General features: G+C 46.8%; 1 protein-coding gene and 1 long non-coding RNA gene across 3 annotated transcripts in view; both read right to left on the bottom strand.

Annotated features, from left to right (window-relative positions):
- Positions 1 to 23,374, bottom strand: part of FLNB (filamin B) — a 139,413-nt gene that overhangs the window by 104,268 nt on the left and 11,771 nt on the right. The gene's annotated exons all lie outside the window — the stretch shown is intronic.
- On the bottom strand, positions 17,851 to 22,328 carry LOC121102489. Its single transcript, XR_005834541.1, has 2 exons — positions 20,663 to 22,328; positions 17,851 to 20,229 (listed from the first exon to the last, which is right to left on the bottom strand). It is a non-coding gene; the product is annotated as an uncharacterized LOC121102489 (long non-coding RNA).

A 23,374-nucleotide genomic window follows, 5' to 3' on the forward strand; every position in this document is an offset into this window, starting at 1 on the left:
CATAATTTTTAAAGCTTTCAAGTTGGTTCTAAGGGTTCACAATCACTGCTGACAACCAGACCCCATGTGAATCCAATGGCCCCCAAACCCCTACCCAAGAGGCCAACCTTTTCCTTGAATGGGAATGGGCCTGGGGCAGAGAGACCCCAAGAGAGGTGAACGGGAAAGGAGAGAGGAAAGTGAGCACACCCAGGAAGTCAGGAACTCAGCGCCCAAAGCTGTTATGTCAAGCCTCCTTTCTCACAGACCTGATAAGCCCCTTGTCTCAAAGCAACGAAGTCACATTCTTTTTTTTTTTTTTAAAGATTTTATTTATTTATTCGACAGAGATAGAGACAGCTAGTGAGAGAGGGAACACAAGCAGGGGGAGTGGGAGAGGAAGAAGCAGGCTCATAGCATAAGAGCCTGATGTGGGGCTCGATCCCATAACGCCGGGATCACACCCTGAGCCGAAGGCAGATGCTTAACCACTGTGCCACCCAGGTGCCCCATGAAGCCACATTCTAAAAAGGACAAGGAGGATTCTGCCAGTCCCTTGGAATAAACGGGCTGCAGTGGTGAACAGAGGACCAGAAAGGTCGTCTTGGGAACTGTGTTTCAACTTTTCTTTTTTTAAAGAATATCCACTAACAACGGATGATAACGAAGCGGACTAGAAGGGGGTTGCAGGAGTCGCTCATGGGAGAGGCTTTGTTCTTGGTTCCTGGGGCAACTCCAGGTACACCCATTTTACAGAGGGATCAGAGAGGTGGAGAAGATCCCACACGATGAGTGGCCGGGCATACTCAAAAGTGGTTCAGGCTCCACCCTTTTGAGGACTTCCCCTAAAATGCTCAGTCAGCATCAGCCACCTCCTAAGTAAGAGCTCGGGACCTGAGCGCCTAGGCTGTCATACTTCACATACACAGGCACAAACGGCATCCCACTTCACAGCTGCCTGGGGCCACTGTGCCAGTGGGGGGTGGAGCCCCAGGGAAAGACGTGGAAGAAAAGGAGACGCAGGGGGATCTGTCCCAGCCTTGCCATTATGTGAGCCAACCTGGAGACTCAGGGGCAATGCTTCTGAATTCTAACTAGATAAGAAAGCCAAACGGGATGCAGGCCAGACCTTCAGAAGTGGGGCGCCAAGCCTCCCACTTGCTCAACGGAAGTCTTCACACCTGGGCAAAAGTGCCACGGGTAACGGCTTAAGTGGGACCTCCAGCAGGCCAGAGAAACCTGAACTGCAAAACCCAGCCCTGAGGTCAGAACCCTCACCCCTGGAGCCCATCTTTTCCCAGAAGGATTTACGGGAAATTTCAAATAAAATTAACTGGCTTCATTTACCACATTCAGCCCTTGATTTAAGTCGGGTCCCCTTCTAGTCTGACAGCCTAGTCATGCACAATAAATTAGCCTTTAAAAATAAAATTTAAAAGCTTGCTCTATTTCTTCCAACTCACAAGGTAAAAGAGGATTTTTTGAGTGTCTAAATCCAGACAACTTCACCCAAGGCTGTGCCCCTACCGCCCCCCCCATGCCCCATCCCCAAGTGGAGGGACCAGAGGGTACCAAGTATGCATTTTCTAGAACTACTCTGAGCAGCATAATGAACACTTACCACATCAGCCTCCCCTCCTCCCCAGTGTAAGAGCCCCACTCAGAGCTACAAAGTAGTCCTGACACCCCCTTTTACAGCTCCTGGAGTGCTCACCGAGAACAAGCCAATTTTTCCAGGGCATTGGGCCAACAGTATAATCGCATGCCGTATTAGAAGCTTCTGGTTGTTCATCAGAACCCAGAAACTTGGCTGGGGGCTGCACGCGGCAGGAGGCTCCATCAGGCTTCCTGTTGTAACAAATTCCTCCACACCCCACCTGTGAAAATCCATTTCCATTTATTACCAAAACTGGAGCCCTGTCTTTAGAGCTCTTTCCCGAGGCCTGGAAGCTGGCTTTTCCAGCTGATGATGTCACTGACAGGATTCTGACAATGGCTCCCGAGAGCCTAAACCTCTCGCTAATACCTAGCAAGAGCACATTCCTCGAGGGTGATGTCATGGTTAGCTAATTACTAATCTGGCCCCTACCCTGGAGCCCAAAGCCACAGTGCGAGGAGATGCCACTCCAGTTCTCTCCCAGGCACTCCTGAAACCGCAAACACTACCCCGCAGCGAACAAGAAAACCCCGAGCAGGGAGGGGGATCTCCAGCCACCAGATTTTGCAAATAAAATACAGGATATCGAGTTAAATATGAATTTAGAGAAACTGTAAATAATTGTGTAGTGTAAGCATATCCCATTGGATGACTTAAAGAGAGAACTGCCTCCCCCGTGTGGAACATACTTCTACTAAAAGTTATTCAATGTTTCTCTGAAATTCAAATTAAACTACTTTCTCTGGCAAACTTGGAGGACCACAGGTGACTGACTCTCAACTCTTTCACTTTGTTGAATTACGAGTAGAAAAAATTACCACAAGAAGTGGGGGGGTAGGGAAGATGGAGCGAAAATCCAGAAGGATTCTGCACTCACTGCTTCAACAAGTGTCCTTCCTCTACCTTAAAGATGTCAAAGCTAGAAATGAGATGATGCATTTTGAACGTGGTTTATCCAAGAAAATGCACGGGCCTCCGGGCAATGCACTGTCAGAAAAAAAAAGTCCTCATCCTCCATGAGAAGACGGGTGGTCAGCTACCACACCTGGTTCCACAGGCCAACGCGCCACACCCTGGCATTGGAGGAGCGGTGCCTGGCAACAGAGGAGAAACTCGGGTGATTTTTGTGGAATGAATCTCCCTGGTCAGGACTTTTATTTCTAGAGTAATAATGATACTGAAAGTGGCCAGTGGTAATCCATTCACTACCACTCAGTCCGATGAGGAACGCAGTAAATCAGATCTTTACACATAGAATCTCTGATAATACGGGCTCATACTTATTTGTTGAATAAACGGTCAGAGATAGGTCAGAGATAAAACCGAGAACATGTGTGTTTGAAAATAACAAACAAGTAAATGTATCATTATAGGTTTTAAATTAAAATAGATTTAACCCTTTTAAGGACTCGAAATTCATTCAATCAACATGCATCATGCATCCAGTGTGTACCAAGCCCTATGTTAAGCATTTCAAGCCATCATCTCCTTTCATCCTTCTAACAAGCCTATGAGGCCAAGACCCATTATTATCCCCATTTCACAGACAGGGAAACTAGGGCTCAGACACTTGCCCAAGGCCACAGTGCTGGTGAAAGGTGAGGCCAGGATTTAAAACCAGGTCTCTCTGGCTCTCCATGGGCTTTGAACACTCTCCAACCCTAGTCTTTCTACCTCCAAGTCAGCACAGCGAGGGTTCCGGACCGATTTGTAGGCCTGCCAAGCACCCCAACACTCACTGGTAAAGAACCCTCATTTGGAAATCTCTCCTCTGCAGTTTCTTAGAGGCTGAGGGTTGGGTCACCCTGGAGCACCAAGCCCACCGAGGACACGTTTGCCAGTGGCTCCCACTCAAATACTCCCTTTTTGGCCACGCAACTCTATTTCAATCAAACAGAATAGCTAGTAACATGTAAGAATTGCCCAGTTTAGAAGAGTGATTTTCTGAAACTGTGAGATATTTAAGAATCCCAATTGTGGGGGCGCCTGGGTGGCTCAGTCCGTGAAGTGTCAGCCCTCTGCTCAGGTAGTGTTCCTGGGGTCCTGGGATCAAGCCCCATGCTGGGCTCCTTGCTCAGCGGGGAGCCTGTTTTCCTCCTCTCCCTCTGCCTGCTGCTCCCCCTGCTTGTGCTCTCTCTGTCAAATAAATAAATGAAAAATCTTTAAAAAAAAAAAAAAAGGGAGAGAAAGAAAGAAAGAAAGAAAGAAAGAAAGAAAGAAAGAAAGAAAGAAAAACGATCCCAACTGTGGTCCTAGCAAGCAACTTCAGGAGGTACTCAAACATTTAATTGATTTTTTTTAAGACGCCATACCACCCCTGGCTGTGGGATGTAAATACTTCTCATGGGAATCATACAAAACAGGACTGTGAAGCTTTCAAATTTGGGAAATGTAAAAGCCAATGTTTACGATATAAATGGGAGTCAACCAGCCACTAGTTACATTTAAAAGATAAAAACTACACACACACACACACACACACACACACACACACACACACACACAATTGCTAATTACATAAGAGGCATGTATTGCCAGCAAGAGATTATAACTCAAGATGCTTTTCCCCAAAAAAGTTGATTAATGGGTGAAAATTGTTGGAGTCCAAGATCTTTATGCACAATGGTTACTTTAAACTACAATGGGAGGGGCGCCTGGCTGGCTCACTTGGTGGAGCATGGGGCTCTCGATCTCAGGGTTGCAAGTCTGAGCTCCACATAGGGCGTAGACATTACTTAAACATAAAATATTTTTTAAAAATATTACAATAGGAGAAACGTAGCATTTCAGTGGAGTGCTGGCAAACACTGTTTGGATCAAGAGATGGCACTTCGCGTCGCTAATAACAGGACAAACTGACCCGATGTACCTCCTGCTGGGATGCAATGGGACACATTCACGACTTTCTTTGGAAGTGCACTTGCCAAAAATGTTTAGCTTGAACTAATCATGAGGAAACAAAACAAATCCAGAATATGGATATTTCACAGCCTTGCTACTCCAAGTGTGCTCTGCAGGTAAGAACAGCTGACATGACCTGGAGGCCTGCTAGAAATGCAGACTCAGGCCCGACAGTGGCTTCCAGAAGCAGAATGTTCATCTTACAAAGACCTTCCCCACCACCCTGCACGCCCCCACCACTCCCCACCTTGTAATTCTGCTGCACATAACATTTGACAAGGCAACTGGGCTAGCTTCTTCAAAAATGTCAATGTCAGAAAAGACCAAAACCAAAAAATGTTAAAGATATGGGTGCGTTCTAAAGTTTAGGATGAAGTAACTTTGAAACAAAATCCAACTGAGTAATCTTTCATTGTTTCCTGGATTAAAAAAATAATGACCGGGGCACCTGGGTGGCGCAGTCGTTAAGCGTCTGCCTTCAGCTCAGAGCGTGATCCCAGCGTTATGTCAGGCTCCTCAGCTAGGAGCCTGCTTCTTCCTCTCCCACTCCCCCTGCTTGTGTTCCCTCTCTCGCTGGCTGTCTCTGTCAAATAAATAAATAAAATCTTTAAAAATAAAATAAAATAAAATAAAATAAAGACCATAAAGGACACTCAGGAACATTTGGAGAAATTTCATACGAGATATTATTGTATCAGTGCTAACCTCTTGGGTATGCAGTGACACTGTGGTTAGGAAAATGGCCTTTTTCTTAGAGACATCTGCTGAAGTATTGTGGGGGGAGATGGTGAGTGGTCACACCGTGTGCTCGAGACTTTCAAATGATTCAATAAGAGATTGGTGTGTGATGTGTATCCTGAGAGAGTAACAAAGTAAACAATGTGGCCAGACGTTAACAACTGGAGACTCTAAGGGAAGGTTCTATGGGAGTTTGCTACACTCTTCTTCCCTACTGGAGGGTTGAAAACTTCCAATGAATTTGGGAAAGGGAAGGAAAATTACATTACTGCAAAAATTTAATTTTTGAAAAAATAAGTCAAACCCTTGGAAAATAAATAGAAGGTAAAAGTTCATTATAACTCGGGCTCTGGAGAGTATTAATTAGCATGTATTAATATTCTTGGCAATACAAGAAAGAACATACATTCTTCCACAAACCAACTTTTCCTCCAGGTGTCAAAACATTTAAAGAAAGTAGTAACTACTTAGGTGCAGGGAGGCTGAGAAAGTCTCTCATTTCATCTTCAAATGTAGAGCGACTGACCCCTCAGGAGAAAGCTTGCCAGGCAAAGGAAAAATAAACCTGAAAATTTTACAGCTTTATTTTCAAATTCAAGCCCTGTATAGGCTTGATTCCCACATTTGGCCATAAAAAGGAATGAAGTATGGACACAACATGTTTGAACCTTGAAAACATTTTACTAAGTGAAAGAAGCCAGTCACAAAAGACCACATGTTGTACGGCTCCACTATACGAATGTCCAGCATCAGCAAATCCATACAGAAGTAAACCAGTGGCTGCCAGGGCCTGGGGGGAGGGGAGAGTGGGGAGTAACTGCTAATGGGTGCAGGGTTTCTGGGCGGGGGGAGAGGACGGGATAATATATTCTAAAATTATGTAGTGGTGATGGCTGTACAACTCTGTGAATATACTAAAAATTGTACAGTTCGAAGGGGTGAATTTGACGGTGTGTAAATTATATCTCAGTAGAGGTGTTTTGTTCTGTTTTGTTTTTATTTTTATTTATTTTTTTTTTTTAAAGATTTTATTTATTTATTTGACAGAGATAGAGACAGCCAGCGAGAGAGGGAACACAAGCAGGGGGAGTGGGAGAGGAAGAAGCAGGCTCCCAGCAGAGAAGCCTGATGTGGGGCTCGATCCCATAACGCCGGGATCACGCCCTGAGCCGAAGGCAGACGCTTAACCACTGTGCCACCCAGGCGCCCCTGTTCTGTTTTGTTTTTAAATCCTATATATTCCTCCAGGCTACAAGCTCTGTCTTACTCTTCTTAGCAGAAGACAGTTACAGGACTAAGACAAGGCAAATCTCTGTGACCTGGGACCCAGGAGGCCTGGGTTCTAGTCCAGCTACCACAACTCCCTCTGTGACCTTGAGCACACCCTGTCCCTCTCTTGCGCATTTCACTTCAGACTGCAAATTCAGGGCTGGACCTGAAAGCATTTCAAGGTTCTCCAAGACATTCAGAGAGCCAATTACAAGTCTTCTGCTGCTATTTTAAACAGCAGTTATTGAATTTCCGGGAACTTAATAATAAAACTTCATTCAGTTCATCCAAGATGTGAATTGTGTTTATTTCCTTGAGATGATCTTGGGGTTCAATAACATGGCAACCGTACACATACTTAGCATTTCGAATCTGTTCAGAAGACATAAACGTGGGGGAGAGAAGTCATTTTCAACACTGAGCAAGGATTTTTAATAGAAGTTTTTCCTCGACACACTTTCAGGATTTCATTTAAGCAAAACTCCACCCCCAAGTGCTAATAGGGGAGGAAAGGCCGGCCAATGACCTATGAATCTGGTAATTAGGGTTTCTCACACCTAGTAAAGGTCAGGATGGCACAGGGACTCAGCCCACCACTGGGGCTCATCCCTACAAACTCATTTCTCATCTTCTGGGCAGCCCAAGCCAGACACTGCAGCCACAATGGACAAAACTCTCTGCAGAGCCAAAGGCAATATGCTGGAAGTAATCAGCGCTGATTAGTGTTTGGGGAAACCCTTGGCCTCAGCACACTCTTTGATTCAGATTTTCCAGTCAAAGCCATCCCGAGTCATGCTGACTTGGGCCTGGAAGGAGGAAATTCCCATTCATGCCTCTCAGACAGTGCCGTCTCCTCCACAGGAAGGGCCCATGCTGGAGCAGAGAGCAGAGCTCAGAGAGGTCCCAGGGTGCTGATCTCGGGCATCATTTCCAGGCCGGAAGCAGGCGTCCCTGTAGCTGGGCTCAAACTTCATCCAACATTCCCCCAGCTTGGGACAGCGGCCCTTCGTGCTATTTATTATCCACATCTGAAGGCTCCTCAACCAAATAAGGAGAAGCACCTATCTGTCGCTTCTGGACCATCAGCCCCCACACCACATCTTCCCAAATTTGTCTTAAAGGGCCCAGTCTCAGGCTCCACAGCTAAATGGACTGAGGTGGAACCTCCAAAGTGAGCTGAACCTCATCCTCCCTTGAGGTCTCTCAAGGCCAGACTGAGCGAAATGTAAGCAGCCAGGAACCATGGGGCAGCCATGCTGTATGGGGTGCTGGCAGGGCCCATCTACAGAGAGGGGGAACTGAACAGACCCAGGGAAGCAAAAGCAGTCTCCATGGCTTTCTGACTCCTGGTTCCGAGTCCCCCTGAGGCCCTCTGCCGGACTGCCCTATATCTGTGATCCCAGAGTGGTTCACAGGGATCACTGGTTGTTTCTGATGCCAGGTATGAGACAGGTGCATGTGACAAGCCCCATTAAGCACAGCGGTTGGTTCAGAACTAGGCAGATGTTTCAAGGGGCCTAACCAGCAAATCTTGGGTCTCGTATAGGAGCTCCAGAAAACAGGGCTGTGCTCACCACCCTCATTCTCTCTCGTACCTGGCTGGGCTTAGTTCTGGGAGGGCTAAAGGCCCAGAGATGCAGCGGCCATTCTGCCACCACAGGGACCCCCAGCAGATAGAGCTAGAAATGAGGACAGGGATCAAACTCCCATTACCTGTTTCAGCCTGGAGACCCAGCCATGCTTGAGGGTTGCTTTACTACGAACTTCTCAGTTACGGGCCGGGCCGAGTGGGTCCTTCTTTTGTCTTTAAGTAGCTTCAAATGGGTTTTTACCACCTGCCACTAAATCAATCAGTCTTGATAGACCCTTCCTAACAAAAACTAATCTTTTGCACTTAAGCGAGCTCAAGTGAGTTCCTCTCACTTGCGCTTGAAAGAACGGTGCCTAACAAGTCACCAAAATGACTTATTCAATCTCCATGGCTAGAGTTTAAAGCATATTTTCTCAAAAACACTGCAGAAAAAAAGCCATGAGATCTCCCAATTCCTTTCTAGTTCTGATTCAGAAGAACTGACAAGAAGCCTTCTGACCTTGGTCAACAGCACAACATGGTCCAATGGTGGGCCTCCTGGGATTAATTCCCTCCCAGAACCATGCTAACCACCATTAGCACTCCCAGCATCACATCACCGGCAGGGGGAGAATCTGAGATCTCCTTCACGCTATGAGAGAGAAGGGAAGAGAAACCTACAGACACTAACGCTCCTAAAAGGTGAACAAACAACTCATGAGCTCCTCCCAGCAACAGCTCGTCCCAGCAACAGTGTGAATGAGGAGCCCCAGCCAAGTGGGGAAACCAGGCTGGTATGAATCAGGGACTATTTAGGAGTCTAGAAGACTTGTTCGACCCAGGTTCCAGGAAACCCACACAAACCAAACACCAGTGGCTTTGCTGAGAATGCAATACAGGCTGCACCTGAGACGTCCCCTGAAGAGCAAGGGGAAGAACGGGCTCAACTGGGAAATTGAAGCAATGAACCGGTTTACCAAACTGGCCACAGAAAGAATCTCAAGAATGCAAAAATCCCAACCTCTAATGAGTCTCAGAGCTCTCGAAAAAGAAAGCCATGAGGGCACTCAGGGCAACCCAGCTGGGGGAGCCCCTCCTGGGGCCGCCTGACAGTTTAGTTGTGTGGGTGGTCCCAGCCATGGGCAAGGCAGGCCTCCCGAGGGAAGGTGGCAGAGGCAAGCCAAGCAAGGATTCGTGAGGTAGGTTTGAAACACACAGCCGGTGCCCCTGCACAGCCTCACAGCTGCTCCATAGCCTCGGCCTGCTAACAGAAGGGTCTGCGGATCCCGTGGCTGCAGACAAGGCCAAGGCCGTTTGGCTCAAGGTACAGATTCAAGGCAGGTATGTTTCCCAGCCGACAGCTGCCTAAGAGACCAGAGCAACGGGGTGGACACGTTACCCATTATTTGGAAACTAAGTTAGGAATGAAAAGGCTGCCTTAGAGCTCATGAGCTTGCCCCACAGGCGGTGTGGGTTGGGGAGCAGGGAGGGTTGCAAAAAAAAAAGAAAAAAAGCAAGGAGCCCGCCCAGTCGAGCCACTACCCCCATTGAGGTGGGTGGGCAGCATAGACCGACAACTTACTCTCCGGCTCAGAGACTAACCGAGCACACCGGGGGCACTCAGCAGCCCGGGACAGAGGCACACACCTAACCATTCATCTTTGGAGACCCCTGTGCACGTGTCTTTTTATGTTAACCATAACCACCTGGATGGCTTTTCTCCTGAAAATAAGTAACCCAAGCTCATTCTACTTATAAATAAAATGATATTGAATCAAGTTAAATCTTTCTGTGCGGAAAGGCATCACACAGAGCTCTGGTTTCCAGAGTTGCCTGGACCTGCTGCTAGTCTAGGCACAGCCACTTGCTTACCAGCAAGGTGACTTTACATGCGGCCTCAGTTTCCTCATCTGTAAAATGGGGGTTAACACCATTCCTCAGATGTAGTGTGAAGATGAACTGAGATGAGGCCAAAAAAAAAAAAAAGCCACCTAGTACATACGAGGGCATTGATCGTTATGGTTAGCACTCAAAATCCTAAGTTTCTTTAACAAACCTTTTTTTTAACAAGCATATACCTATTTTGTGATCTAAAAAACCAATAAAGAGGTAGAGAAAAAAGAAGACAAAAATATCAGATACACTCAACCTCCACAGAACGGGATGGAGGGGGAATGTGTTTTAAAGAAACTGTGTCCTCAGCTCTAACCCCCACCCCATCAGGGCCTGCAAGCACAGAACGGGAAACTGCCTACTCCCCTAAACGCGAAGGCCAGTGGCTCCCTAAGCAGGGACTGTCAACGGCCATCGGGCTGCTGGCCAGAGACCAGCTGCACAGGGTAGCCTGGAGCTGTTTACTCACCCTCCCCCTGCGGGTTCAGGGACGCTCCTATTCGCTTTTGCTCCCTGGGTCAGGGTGTACTATTATTCAACAAACACGAATCCTGCGGGAGAGCTGGAGAGGTCTGATGCTGCCGCCCAGGGCTGGGGCAGTTGCTGGAGAAGCACCCCGAGAATCTGGCTCGCTTCTGCACGGCTCTTCACAGTGTGGGGTCTCGCCTTCCTGCAGGGAGCATGTCCCAAGACTTCTGGAAGCTCCCCGCCCGTCAGTAAAACATGGCACCATTCTGGGCTGAAAGGAGTACAAGCCATCAAGTGATTGGCATCCTTCCAAGAGCAAACCAGAGCACTTCTGAATCCTCTGCGAGGAAAAAAGCCCCGAGAAATTCCTCTTTTCAGAGCCCAAGAGGGTTTGTTTCGCTCAGTCTAGTCACCTGAACTACAGCAGAGCAAAGGTCTAGGAGGTGCAAAACCGAGGCGTGGGGACGTAACCTCGCTTCATCCCAGACTCCCTTCCAGGTGAGCCGTTAACCTCTGAGCATCAGTGTTCCCATCTGTGAAATGGGATGCCTGCACCACCAGGTCTTCCCTAGATATTCCCAAAGAATAGACATCCAAGACATCATTTTCCCTAAGAATTGGCTCAAGGGGGGCATTACTTTTCTACAAGATTTTTTTCACCTATCAAATACTAATCCAGTAAAGCAAGGAGTCCGTCCCACCCGTCAGAGGCAGAGAACAAACTGAAGCCACGTGTGTCTGATTTTCCACTCCATGGTTCTGACGATCATTACACAATTCTTACTTTTGACAGTACATAGAGGTGCTCCATGGGAGGCTGGGATTCCAGTATGAAACCCTACAGAGAGAGGGCTGTCTCTCCCAGGCACTGGGCCTCCGCTGAGAGTCAGCACAGCCTTTCCCCAGAAGGGGCCGAACAGACAAAGCAGATGAGGCATGGAGCTGCATGGTTCATACTGAATCACTTCTGATTCTAAGCAGACCTCCGGGTTAGAGACTTCAACAAGCTTTTCTAGAATTTAGTAACACTGTTGTTTTCATTGATTTTACTTTTATAGTTACCTCTCCTTTATGGCCAGTGATAGTGGGTTTCTATTGACGATGGCGTTCTACAGTTTCCTTTTGAAATAACGAATATGAAAACGCATAGATGTGGGGTGCCTGCTGGCTCGTTTGTTAAGCATCTGCCTTCGGCTCAGGTCATGCTCCACGGGGAGCCTGCTTCTCCCTCTCCCACTCCTCCCGCTTGTGTTCACTCTCTATCTATCTCTGTCAAATAAATAAATTAAATCTTTAAAAATAAAAATAAAAGTAAAAAAATAAAAATGCATAGATATAAAAAAATATTCAGAAAATAAGTCTGGCAAAAATCAGGATGAAGGAAAGAAGGAAGGAAGCAAGCAGCAAGCAAGAAAGAAAAAGAAATCATGATGGCAATGCAAGAAAGCCAAAGTGCTTAGAGGCTGGTCTGGTCACAAATAGGATCATGGCCATTTTATAAGGATTATATTTGTGTGTACATTGCTGTGGGAACACAAGAGAAGAAATGACTAATTCTAAATGGGGGATTTGAAGGAGGATTTCTTGTTTTTTTAAAAGATTTGGGGGGAAGGGCAGCAGGAGAGGGAGAGAGAATCCTCAAGCGGATTCCCTACTGGGCGAGGCGCCTGATGAGGGGCTCGATCCCACAACCCTGAGATCATGACCCGAGCTGAAATCAAAAGCCAGCCCCTCAACTGACTGAGCCACCCAGGTGCTCCTTGAAGAGGACTTCTAACAGGAGATGCATAGGAATTGGTTCCTGAGCTACAAGGAAAAAATGAGTGGTTAAGCAGAGGGAAGAACAAGGGCCAAGGTATGGGTCTATCAAGGAGAGGAGCCCTGTCAACAGCAAGGGGGGCAATGCAGTTGATGTGAAAACTCTTTAAGAGCAGGACTCAAACCATTATAAAGGGGAGTTCAAGTTCATGTAGTTTCATCAAGACAATAAATGGCTTTCACCTCAAGGACCAGAAGGCTGCCTGGAGCACCGTATGGAAAAGGATTCCAATGCTTGCCCAGTCTGGGCTCGGTGGGAAAAGACCCTCTGCCACGGAGAGAGACAAGCACAGCATGGGTGCCAGCTATACGTGGACCCTGATTCTCGATCATTGCTCACGGTTTACAGACTGGAACACTGAGGCCCAAAGACAGAGTTAACGAAGAGCACAGTCAGAGTAAGAAATGGGACCCGGTAAGCAGACTCCATGTTCGTCCCATTCTGTGCTCCAGGATCCCCTTTCACCTGAGTCAGAGCATTTAAGGCCATGGATTCATTACAAAGAAAAGCAAATTTGCTCTAAGTCTTGAGTCAATTCATTAAGAGGCTGACATTTATGGGTCTAAAACAATTAAGCTTTGTGGAGTAAGGGCGCTGGTGAGATCACCAGTGAGAAAGGATGGTCTCATCTGAAAGCACATCCTTATAGAAAATTAATCCCAATAAAAATATTTCTCATGTTGCCGCCCCAGGCCGAGTCTGTTGTGCTGGACCAGGCTTCACACGTGGTCAACTCATCTGTCCAGTAAGTATGGTGGTCTCCTCTAGTTGGGGCTGTGATGAGGAGCCACTAGGACTGTCCAATGAGGAGTTCTTGAAGCTTCCACCTTCCTCCTAACAGAATCTTTCAATCTGGAATAACACTCAAAATGACTGAGGCTGCTGTTTGTCAGACGTCCAAGCCCCATAACCACGATCTTTTTTTAGTTTTTAATTGAGGAGAGTCACTGCGGCTGAGCTACATTTTCCTCTCCTTCAACACGGACCCTGGAAGGCAATCAAACCCCCTATTCTGCACACATTCATTCTTTCTTTCAACTCTTCCTCCTAGAAAGGGGGGTGGGGGTGCCTCTTGCTTTCACTAAGCTGCCATTTTGCACCTTCTTTGGATGGGGACCCAAGTCTGCAAGACTGAGTATCACAAGGGAAGTTACCTGGTGTTTTACCATGTAAATTACGCCACTTAAATTTGAAGTCAGATTTTATTTTATAACCCAAGTTTAACTAACAACTTTTAATTATATAGACAGCTTTTAAGAACCCTCAAGCATGCTACAATTTACACGTTGACTTTGTTTTTTTCTGTTTGATCTGCCTGTGGGGGGAGGAGGCAATCCCACTTCAAGGTGGGGAAAGAGGTGATAACCTAAGTCACAGACTATATAATACTATAGCCAGTGACATCAGACTTTCATAAAACGAAGGGGGTTTCTAAAGAACCAACAGCAACCTAGTATAGCAGTGGTCCAGTGTGAGAAGCCTCCCTAGGGTCCATTCTTCCAGCCTCTTCAATGTACTGGAGTGTGAAGGCGGGAGGGGAGGTAGGAAAGGTGATCTAGGTGAAGCCAATCCCAACAAACACCCTGACCAGTGACTGGTTGAGGAGAGGGCAGGTGCCCCAGGCTGGTCCAATCCCAGCAAACCTCAGGGCCTACCTTCTTCCTCAGACAGGTGCAGGTGTGGGTATGGCTGTGTGGCCTGGAACAGATCCTGAGCTCTGACCACCTCAAAATCTCTAGGTCAAAACGCACCTGCAGCCTGCCCTACGCCTGGACGTGGCAGCTGCAGGAGGCAATGAACTCCCTTTCTGGAGGAGGAGCCAAGATTAGCTGGGTCTCCTACGATGTGGAACCGTACGCAGCCTAACTGATACATTGACTTCCAAAGTCTATCTCCTCTGCTTCCTGGCTATGCAGCCAGTCACTAAACCTCTCGGTGCCTCAGTCTCCCCACCGGCAACACAGAAATAATACCTACTTCATAGGGCTGCTAGAACTGAGATACTTGATGTAAAGCGCCAACGTGCCACAGTCTCTGGCACAGGCACATGGGAGCTCACCCACCTATCCTCGAACGATGGTTCTGAGAGACTCGGTTTCCAAGGAGCACCCAGCACTCTACCCGTCGGCCATGGTGTAAGCACTGCAGGGCTTTTTCCTGTCAGTAAACTAGTTACAGAATCTGATGACGGCGAGAAGGAAAACTTGTGGTAGAGGACAGAGAAATACAAACTGACCAAAACCGCAGCTGCTTTTACCAACCAGCTTAAAGAATTCTGTCTTTAAGAAAACAACACTTCTTACGGCTGGGATGTGCAAGAACTCGAATTCAAATACACTGTTGGTGGAAATGGAAAAGTCTGGCAGTTTTCTAAAAAGTTAAATACAGGGGCATCTGGGTGGCTCAGTGGGTTCAGCATCCGACTCTTGATTTCAGCTCCGGTCATGATCTCAGGGTCGTGAGATGGAGCCCCGTGTTGGGCTCTGTGCCTAGTGGGGAGTCTGCTTCCCTCCCTCTCTCCCTCTGCCCCTCCCCCTGCTCTCTCTCTCTCTCTCAAATAAATCTTTTTTTGAAAAAAAAAAGTTAAATACACACCCATTATATGATCCGACCATTCACTCAGGAAAAAAAGAAAAATATATGTCTACACATAGACTTGCACAAACAATGTTCATAACAGCTTTCTTTGGAAACAACCCAAATGTCATCAACAGAAGAATGTATAAACAAATTATGGTATATCCATACAATGAAATATTGCTCAGTAATCAGAAGGAGCAAACTGTTGACACATGCAACAACAAGAAGGATGATAGCCAAAGCATGAAAGTAGACAGACAAGAAAGAGTACATACTGTACACATCCCATTTACACAAAGTTCTAACACATGCGAAATGAACTACAGCAGCGGGAAGCAGATCAGTGATTACCCGGGGATGGGAGGGGCAGGGAAGGATGGGAGGGAGGAATTGCAGAGAGGCTCAAGGAAACTTTCCGGGCTGAACAGGTATGTTCGCTATCTTGGTTATGATAACGGTTTCCCAATGTGTGTTTGTATGTAGGTATGTATGTGTGTATATCTCAAAACTTAGCAAACTATACACTTTTTAAAAATTCATTCCAATAGAGACTCAGTAAGACTCTTCCTTCAGAGCAAAACTAGGGAAACATGGCACACGACTGATGTTTAGAATTTGAGATTCTACCCTCAATTCAACAGATGAGTGCCTTTTATCTTTTCTAAAATAGTGTGAGATGATCACCAGAGTAAGCCTAGTTAACACCTGTTACCAAACATGGTGACAAGTTTTTTTTCTTGTGATAACTTTTAAGATCTACTCTCTTAACAACTTTCGAATATGCAATACGGTATATTAACGATAGTCACCATGCTGTAGATTACATCCCCAGGACTACCTATTAAATACCTGGCATTTTGTTTCAGGTATAAAACCTTTTGATCTTTTCCACCCACAAGACCCACCTCCCAGGCCCTCCTTCTGCACCAATCTGTTATCTGTATCTATGAATTTGGGCTTTTTTTTTTTTTAAGATTCCACATATAAGTGAGATCAGACAGTATTTGTCTTTCTCTGACTTACTTCCTGTAGCACAATGCTCCTAAGGTCTATCTGTGCTCTCACAAATAACAAGACTTCCTTCTATTGATGGCTGAATTATATGCAAATATATGTTTACATATTATATGTATGTGTATACACACACGCACACACGCACGCGCACACACACACATGCACATATATACACACCCCACATCATCCATTCATCCATCAATAGACACTTAGGTTGTTTCCACATCTCGGCTGTTGTGAATAATGCTGCAATGAACATGGAGGTACATGTATCTTTTTGAGTTAGTGGGCTTTCTTTTGTTTCGGATAAATACCCAGGAGTGAAATTGCTGGATGCTATAGTAGTTCTATTTTTAACTGTTTTAGGAACCTCCATACTGTTTTCCACAGCGGTCATACCAATTTAAGTCCTACCAACAGTGCATGAGGGCTGCCTCTTCTCCACATCCTTACCAACATTCATTATTTCTTATCTTTTTGATACTAGCCATTGTAACGGATATAGGGTGATATCTCCTTGTGGTTTTGATTTGCATTTCCCTGATGATGAGTGATGTGTGAGCATGTTTTCATGCACCTGTTGGCCATCTGCAGAAAAGATGTCTTAAGATCCTTTGCCCATTTTTTAATCAGATTGTTTGGACTTTCGCGATTGAGTTGCAGGAGTTATTTATGTATTTTGGATATTAACCTCTTATCAGAGACAAGATTTGCAAATATCTTCTCCCATTCAGTAGGTGATTTTTTTTTTCATTTTGTTGATGGTTTCCTTTGCTGTGCAGAAGCTTTTTAGTTTAATGAAGTCCTACTTATTTTTGGGTTTGTTGCCTTCCAACTGCACACTTTTAAATGTGTCCTTTGTTGTATGTTGATTATATGCCAATAGAGTGATTTTAAAGTGCTTCTGAGCTCGTATGTTCAGGCGCCTGGGAAACCGAGACAGGAAGCACCATACCACAAAATGGACAGACTTGATTTAGGCCATAATGCAAAGGTGTTCTTAGAATGCAACTCCCTTAACACTCATTCCACTGTGAACCATCACTTATCTGAGACTTTCACCCACTTTTAAGGACAATGCAAATATTTCAGCAGTCCCCTGAGGTATCTCCTTGAGAAATAACTCCTTCTCTTAGACAAAAAGCCATTGACGGGAAGCTCCCAGAGGCAGATGTCTGAAGCTCTCTCTCTCTCTGCCTTTGAGAAACCCAAGCCTGCCATGTTCACAAGCAACAGGAGAGGCCTTACGTTCTAAGGTTATGAGCTCAGGAGTTTCAACACATACTGGGGGAGTGAGAGGGAGAAATCCTGCTAAGCGTGAATGTCTTTTGTCTTAATATCATCCCGACATCTTGAGGACAATCTGTTTTCTTTCTTACAAGCTGGGCCCAAGCTTGTCGTTCAAACAAACAAACCAACAAAATAGTAAAAGTAGGATACTTTTTCCCCCTTCCCTTGGTCAAGTTCATTAATGCGTTGTACCAGCATTAAAATGAGACACTTTTTGTAAGGGACATATTTCCGACAAATACACACAAAAAGGGGGGACAGAAAGAATAGTATAATATAAGCACCATGCGACTGAAGAAATAGAATCTTACAAATGTTGAAAGACCCTGCACCCCCCTTCATGGCTGCACCCCCCCCCATAGGCAACCACTATCCAAAGTTTGGGGATGGTCATTTCAATGAACGTATGTGTATTTCTATTACATATGTAAAACTTTACATATAAACAGTATCACAGCATAGGTATCTTTTTGCAATTTGCTTTTTCTGCTCAACAATTGTTTGCAAAACTGACCCTGGGTGGTTTACTTGGTAATGCCGCTGTTGCCTACGTCCATCCTTTTCTTGGCCCACTTCTGATTCCAGCCACAGTTACGGCCAGCAGTTCCGTGCCACTTCAAATCCTTCTCTGGGGACCACCTACCAACCCAAGCACACATCTTTTCTTTTCCCTTTTTGTCCCAGCAGAGCCAACATGCATGGGCATCCAGCCTGGAAGTTTTAAGAATGAATGTCTCCATCACCGAGGAGCAGGAGCTAGAGGACCTCCAGCTTCCTGTCTTTCTCCAGGCGGACGGTTCTAGAGGCACTCTGTATGTTTCTCAGGAAGCCCTACAGAACTGAGCCCCTGCTGCCCACAGCAGTGACCTTGATAACTCACCCAACTACTGGTTTCTCCTCCTTCCGTCTCACTCACTGTTCTTTCTTGCTTCCTGCGATCACCTCCCCTAAAAAAGGCATCTCCATGTGGGTGCAGGTCCTTGGGTCCAGCCCACTCTCAGAAGAACTCAAACTAAGCAGAGTTCCAGTTTATTCATTATTGCTCTGTATATTCCATTTTTATTGGCACAATTTATTTTAAAAGAATGTGCTCTTTATGATGGAGTATTATGAGAAATCAAGGTTTTTTTTCCCAAAGATTTTATTTATTTATTTGACAGAGAGAGAGACAGCCAGCAAGAGAGGGAAAACAGGCAGGGGGAGTGGGAGAGGAAGAAGCAGGCTCCCAGCAGAGCAGGGAGCCCGATGCAGGGCTCCATCCCAGGACTCTGGGATCACTCTCTGAGCCAAAGGCAGACGCTTAACGACTGAGCCACCCAGGCACCCCAGAAATCAAGTTTTTAAGCAATACTTAATGACAGAAATTATCCTCAAATGACTGCGTACAGTCTAGCTCTTGAGTTACTGATAATGCATTGATACACACGTGTAGAGAAAACTGAAAAGGGAGGCTAACAATTCCTTCATTTTCTCTGGACAGTGAGATAAGAAGCAATGTTTCCTCTTTTACTACTTGTATGCAATTTTCCTACTTCTCTGTAAAAACATGAACCACTCCTAATGAGGAAAAAACAATAAAGGCTATATAAATGATACTCAGTTGACATCAGTAGGATTCCTACAATGACTCAGCTTGGAGAAGGAGGTCTCATGGCAGAAGGAGGCAGGAGGGATCCAGGGGCAAGAAGAGGGTGTGGGCATGGCCCGTGGGTATAGAAGAGAGGGGCTGAGGAGGTAGAGAGATGGACAAAGAACAACAGGTCCACCCAGCATCCAGCCCCCTTGGCCCTTTCTAGAAGAGTCCTGAGAGGAGTCTGGATCCGCCTCTCCCAACAAGACCCCGGAGGCCTCCAGGGAAGTGACTCCACCCCCAGCTCCGGGGAAGGCCTCACTGGCCTGAGGGTAATTCATCCCCCTCGCCAGGTACTGGTTCAGAAATCACCATATGGTCCAGTTTAGGCTAATGAGACGTAAGAAGAGGTTGCCAGCTTCTGGAGAAGCTGTTCTTGGTTTAAAAGGAACCCCCAGAAACTATCCCTCAACCTCGCAGGAACTCTCTGCTACGGGAAACCACAGGGGGATCAGCCTCAGGACTACCGAAACCAAGACAGCAGAGACGTAACGAGCCTGGATCCTTGACGACGAGCTGCTGGGTCCCCCAAACTCATCACCCACTCTGTCTGCGCTTGCTGACAGGCGCCAATCAATCTCCTCATATGCGAGCCGCAGTTAGGTCCCACTCCTGCAGCTGAAAGGAGTCTCATGACCCCACCTGCCCCCTTGAAGGCTCATCTTGCTGTCCATTTCATCCTCATTTAACCGATCCACGGTGTCGTAGGGGTCATGGCGCCCTTTGTCCCAAACCTCAGATCTCTTCTGAATGTCCTGATGCCAATCGGCATGATCTAACCAAACCCCAAATCTGACATCCCCTTCACCTCACTCACTACCAGCCTAGAGTAGTAAATACCTGAGCCTTTCAATCAGGGAAGTGGGGGATTATCTGTTAGCGCTTCCTAAATACTTCCCATGTGGCAAGTACTTCACAAAATTTAGCTCATTAAATCTTCACACCCACTCTTTCAGGAAGAAACTATGATTATCCCCACTTTACAGGTGAGAACACTGAGCACTAAAGCTCCAGGAAAGTCCTGTAACTCAATCCTAGGTCACACAGGAAGTCCCAGATTCAACCCCAGAGCTGCCAACACTCCAGTCCTCATTTTCAACTTTTTTTGAAGATTTTATTTATTTATTTATTTGTGTGTTTTTATTTATTTATTTATTTATTTATTTGGGAGAGAGAGCACATGGGGAGAGACAGAGAGAGGTAGACTCCCAGCACAGCAGGGAGCCCAGTGCGGGGCTCTATCCCAGGACCCTGAGATCAGGACTCAAGCCAAAGGCAGACACTTAATCAACTGAGACACCCAGGAGCCAGGAGCCCCCCGTTCTCACTTTTAACCACAACTTCCCTCCTCCCAGAAACCCAAGAGAAGCAGGTGTTGCCCTTGGCTGGCAGATGGACAGAAAAATCAGACTCAGGGGCGCCTGGGTGGCGCAGTCGTTAAGCGTCTGCCTTCGGCTCAGCGTGTGATCCCGGCGTTCTGGAATCGAGTCCCACATCAGGCTCTTCTGCTGGGAGCCTGCTTCTTCCTCTCCCACTCCCCCTGCTTGTGTTCCCTCTCTCGCTGGCTGTCTCTATCTCTGTCGAATGAATAAATAAAATCTTAAAAAAAATAATAACATAAATAAAATTTAAAAAAAAAATCAGACTCAGCCTCAACTCCACTACCTCAAAAAATACCATTCATTCCTGGACACTAGCTGGAGGCACTGCAAAGGTCCAATCTTGGGGTATATCTTGCTTGCAGAAACTACAGGACATGCTAATCTGAGGGGGGAAAATCATGTTGTAAAGAGCATATCAGGACATCTTGTTTTTAGCTATTTACAGTGGACATGGATCATTCTCTTAGGGCACCTGGGTGGCTCAGCTGTTTAAGCATCTGCCTTCAGCTCAGGTCATGATCTCAGGGTCCCCTTAGACTGTAAGCCCCCCGAGACAGGTGACCTGTCTCCCCTCTGTCCTCCTAGCACTAGCCCAGTCCTGGCACAGATCCTGGCACACGATGAACGCTCTGCAAGTATTCATCAAAGCATCCACCCGATACTGCTCAGAGCTATCGGTGACCCCGTATCAGTCCCTTTGCATCACTGAGACATTACTCTCTTTCCAATTCTTGCTCGGTCCTTCTGGCTAGATCGGGGGAAAGGCTCAGTGTGGTGCTAGGTTACTCTGAACACCTATCGCTGGCTAATTCTCCTTTTTAACCCAAAGAGTAGGCCCCCCGCTGACAGCAGGCAAGGATGCTAGCTGGAATTTAATAACACTGCCTTGGATTTATTTATGGTTACCCCCAATTTACCTAGTGACACTGCTTTTTTGTTATGACAGTGACACAAGTCTCCTTTTCAAATGCATTTGTTTTAAAAGTGACTCAACTACGGGGGCGGGGCGGGGGGGGAGTAATGTTAAGCAAAAACGAAATAGAGGCAGCCATGGGATATAGCAAAAATAATACAAGTGACTCCTTTACGAATGACTGAAGTTTGGGAAACACAGACCTGGGCCAGTTCTCCCCTTTCACAGATGGGAAAACCGGCTGAGAGAGGGAGGCAGGGCCTCTCCATGGCCCCAGCGATGATGAAACAGGCCCAGGTCTGCCTGGGACCCACGATCTTGCCAAATCCAGCTTGTTCTGGGCCTTTCCCAGGACCAAAAAGTGATGAACACCTGTTGATCTTATTGATAACGCCTGATGGTCAAACTTCAATAGCTGGCAAAACAAAAGCCATTGTGCAAGTGTTTAAATTTTTGCCCTGTCACATGGAAACAGTGCCCAGGCTGACTAATTTCTTCCCGTCATTAAAACGCAAAGATCGGCATTAGTCATCACTCAAGTATAACCCCCACAAATTCTACCTCTGGGAAAGGTGTTGGGTGTTCCCTGCCCCCAAGAGAGACAACCAAAAAATGACACTCCCCTCAAAGCGACCCACATCAGAAATCTGGCCCAACCAGGTAAACAGCAGGCAGCCTACACTCAAGGAGCAACAGAAGGACGCAGGTAGTTACCCAAGACACACACAGATCCCCTGGGCCTGGCAGGACTAAGACTAGTGAACCCCTGAAAAGAACTGGGAATGATAGAAAGCGATGCCCCCCCACACACACACCCTTCTAGACTTAGGAGCCACAGAATCTGCTACTGTCAATCTCTTCCAGTCACCCAACAACCCTGACACTGTTTGTACAGGGTGTGACCCCAGGATTCCAGTTTCCAAGCACTACTGTAAAAATATTGCCACTAGCTCCATGGCATGAGTTTGGGCAGTTCTGGGTTTAAGACCACACCCAGGGCAGCAAAAATCTTGGCAGGAAGCCCCACCATGATCCCAGGTATCAAGGGGCCAGGATTAGAAGGAAGAGAAAACAGTGCCCAGGGCCAAGGCAGCGGCAGACCTGGCTGGAGGAGGGCAGTTGGTACACTCCCCTTTGTTCCAGATTGAAAGTACACAAGGCAGTGAGCACAGTCTCATCTCCAGCACGGCTGCTCCTTCTTCGTCCTCAACTGAGCCCTGAAAAGGGTGAGTGGGAGGTGTGGGGCTTTACAGTAAAAATGCTGATGATGGCATCACAAGAGCAGCAGCTGTCCATTACTGGTCACTGCCCGTGACCAGGAGCTGAACTGAGGGCTTTAGATACACATTCTCTTTATACCTTAGAACTCAATGAGGCAGAGCATTTTATTTTTAAAAATATTTTATTTATTTATTTGATAGAGAGTGAGCACAAGCAGGCGGAGCGGGAGAGGGGGAAGCGGGCTTCCCGCTGAGCAGGGAGCATGGTGCAGGACTTGATCCCAGGACCCTGGGATCATGACCTGAGCCAAAGGAAGACCTTTAACCGACTGAGCCACCCAGGCGCCCCAAGACAGAGCATTGTATTATCACATTCTGCATATAGAAGACAGGCTCCTAAGGCGAAACAGCTTGCAGGGGTCAGCCAGGTCTCAAGGGTCAGAGCCAAGGCTCAGACCTACCAGCAAGTACATCGCCTGGATGGCGTCATAGCGGCTTCCGTAAGAGCAAAACCAGGAAAGAAAGGGGAGTGAATCGAAGAGACAAGGATTAAAGAAAAAAACAAAAGGCAAAAAAGCTGGTCAAAACAACAGCTCCATCAGCCAAACAGGACAAAAGGGAAAGTGGGGGAAAACGTCAAGAAGAGTTGGCACCTGTTTTCTATCCTTAAAGGAAGCTTGGCTGGAAGATCGGGAAGTGCCTCTAGTCTGCGGTTCCTGCCAGCAGTTACTCAAAAACCCAGGTCACCTCTTCTAAAAGCAGCCCACTAGGTATGAGGTACCTTTGACCAATTTCTGGGAGTATTCCCACCCACCTCTCCACTTCCAAGATAATCAGGTCACTTCTTCCTTCAGTCTGAGGGGGCCACCACAGGTCCAGGAAGGAGGAGGGAGAAGGGGGAGGAGGAGGGCAAAGACCACCATTCATGGGGCACGTATTATCTGCCATGTGCTTTGTAAGGATTGTGTCGTTGAATCTTCAACAACGGCAGCAGTTGGGGCACTATGATAGCCTGGGCCACTGAACCTCGGGGCGGGGGGGGGGGGGGGGG

Source organism: Ursus maritimus, unplaced genomic scaffold, assembly GCF_017311325.1.
Source record: "Ursus maritimus isolate PB19 unplaced genomic scaffold, ASM1731132v1 scaffold_14, whole genome shotgun sequence".
In the NCBI taxonomy this organism is placed as follows: Eukaryota; Metazoa; Chordata; class Mammalia; order Carnivora; family Ursidae; genus Ursus; species Ursus maritimus.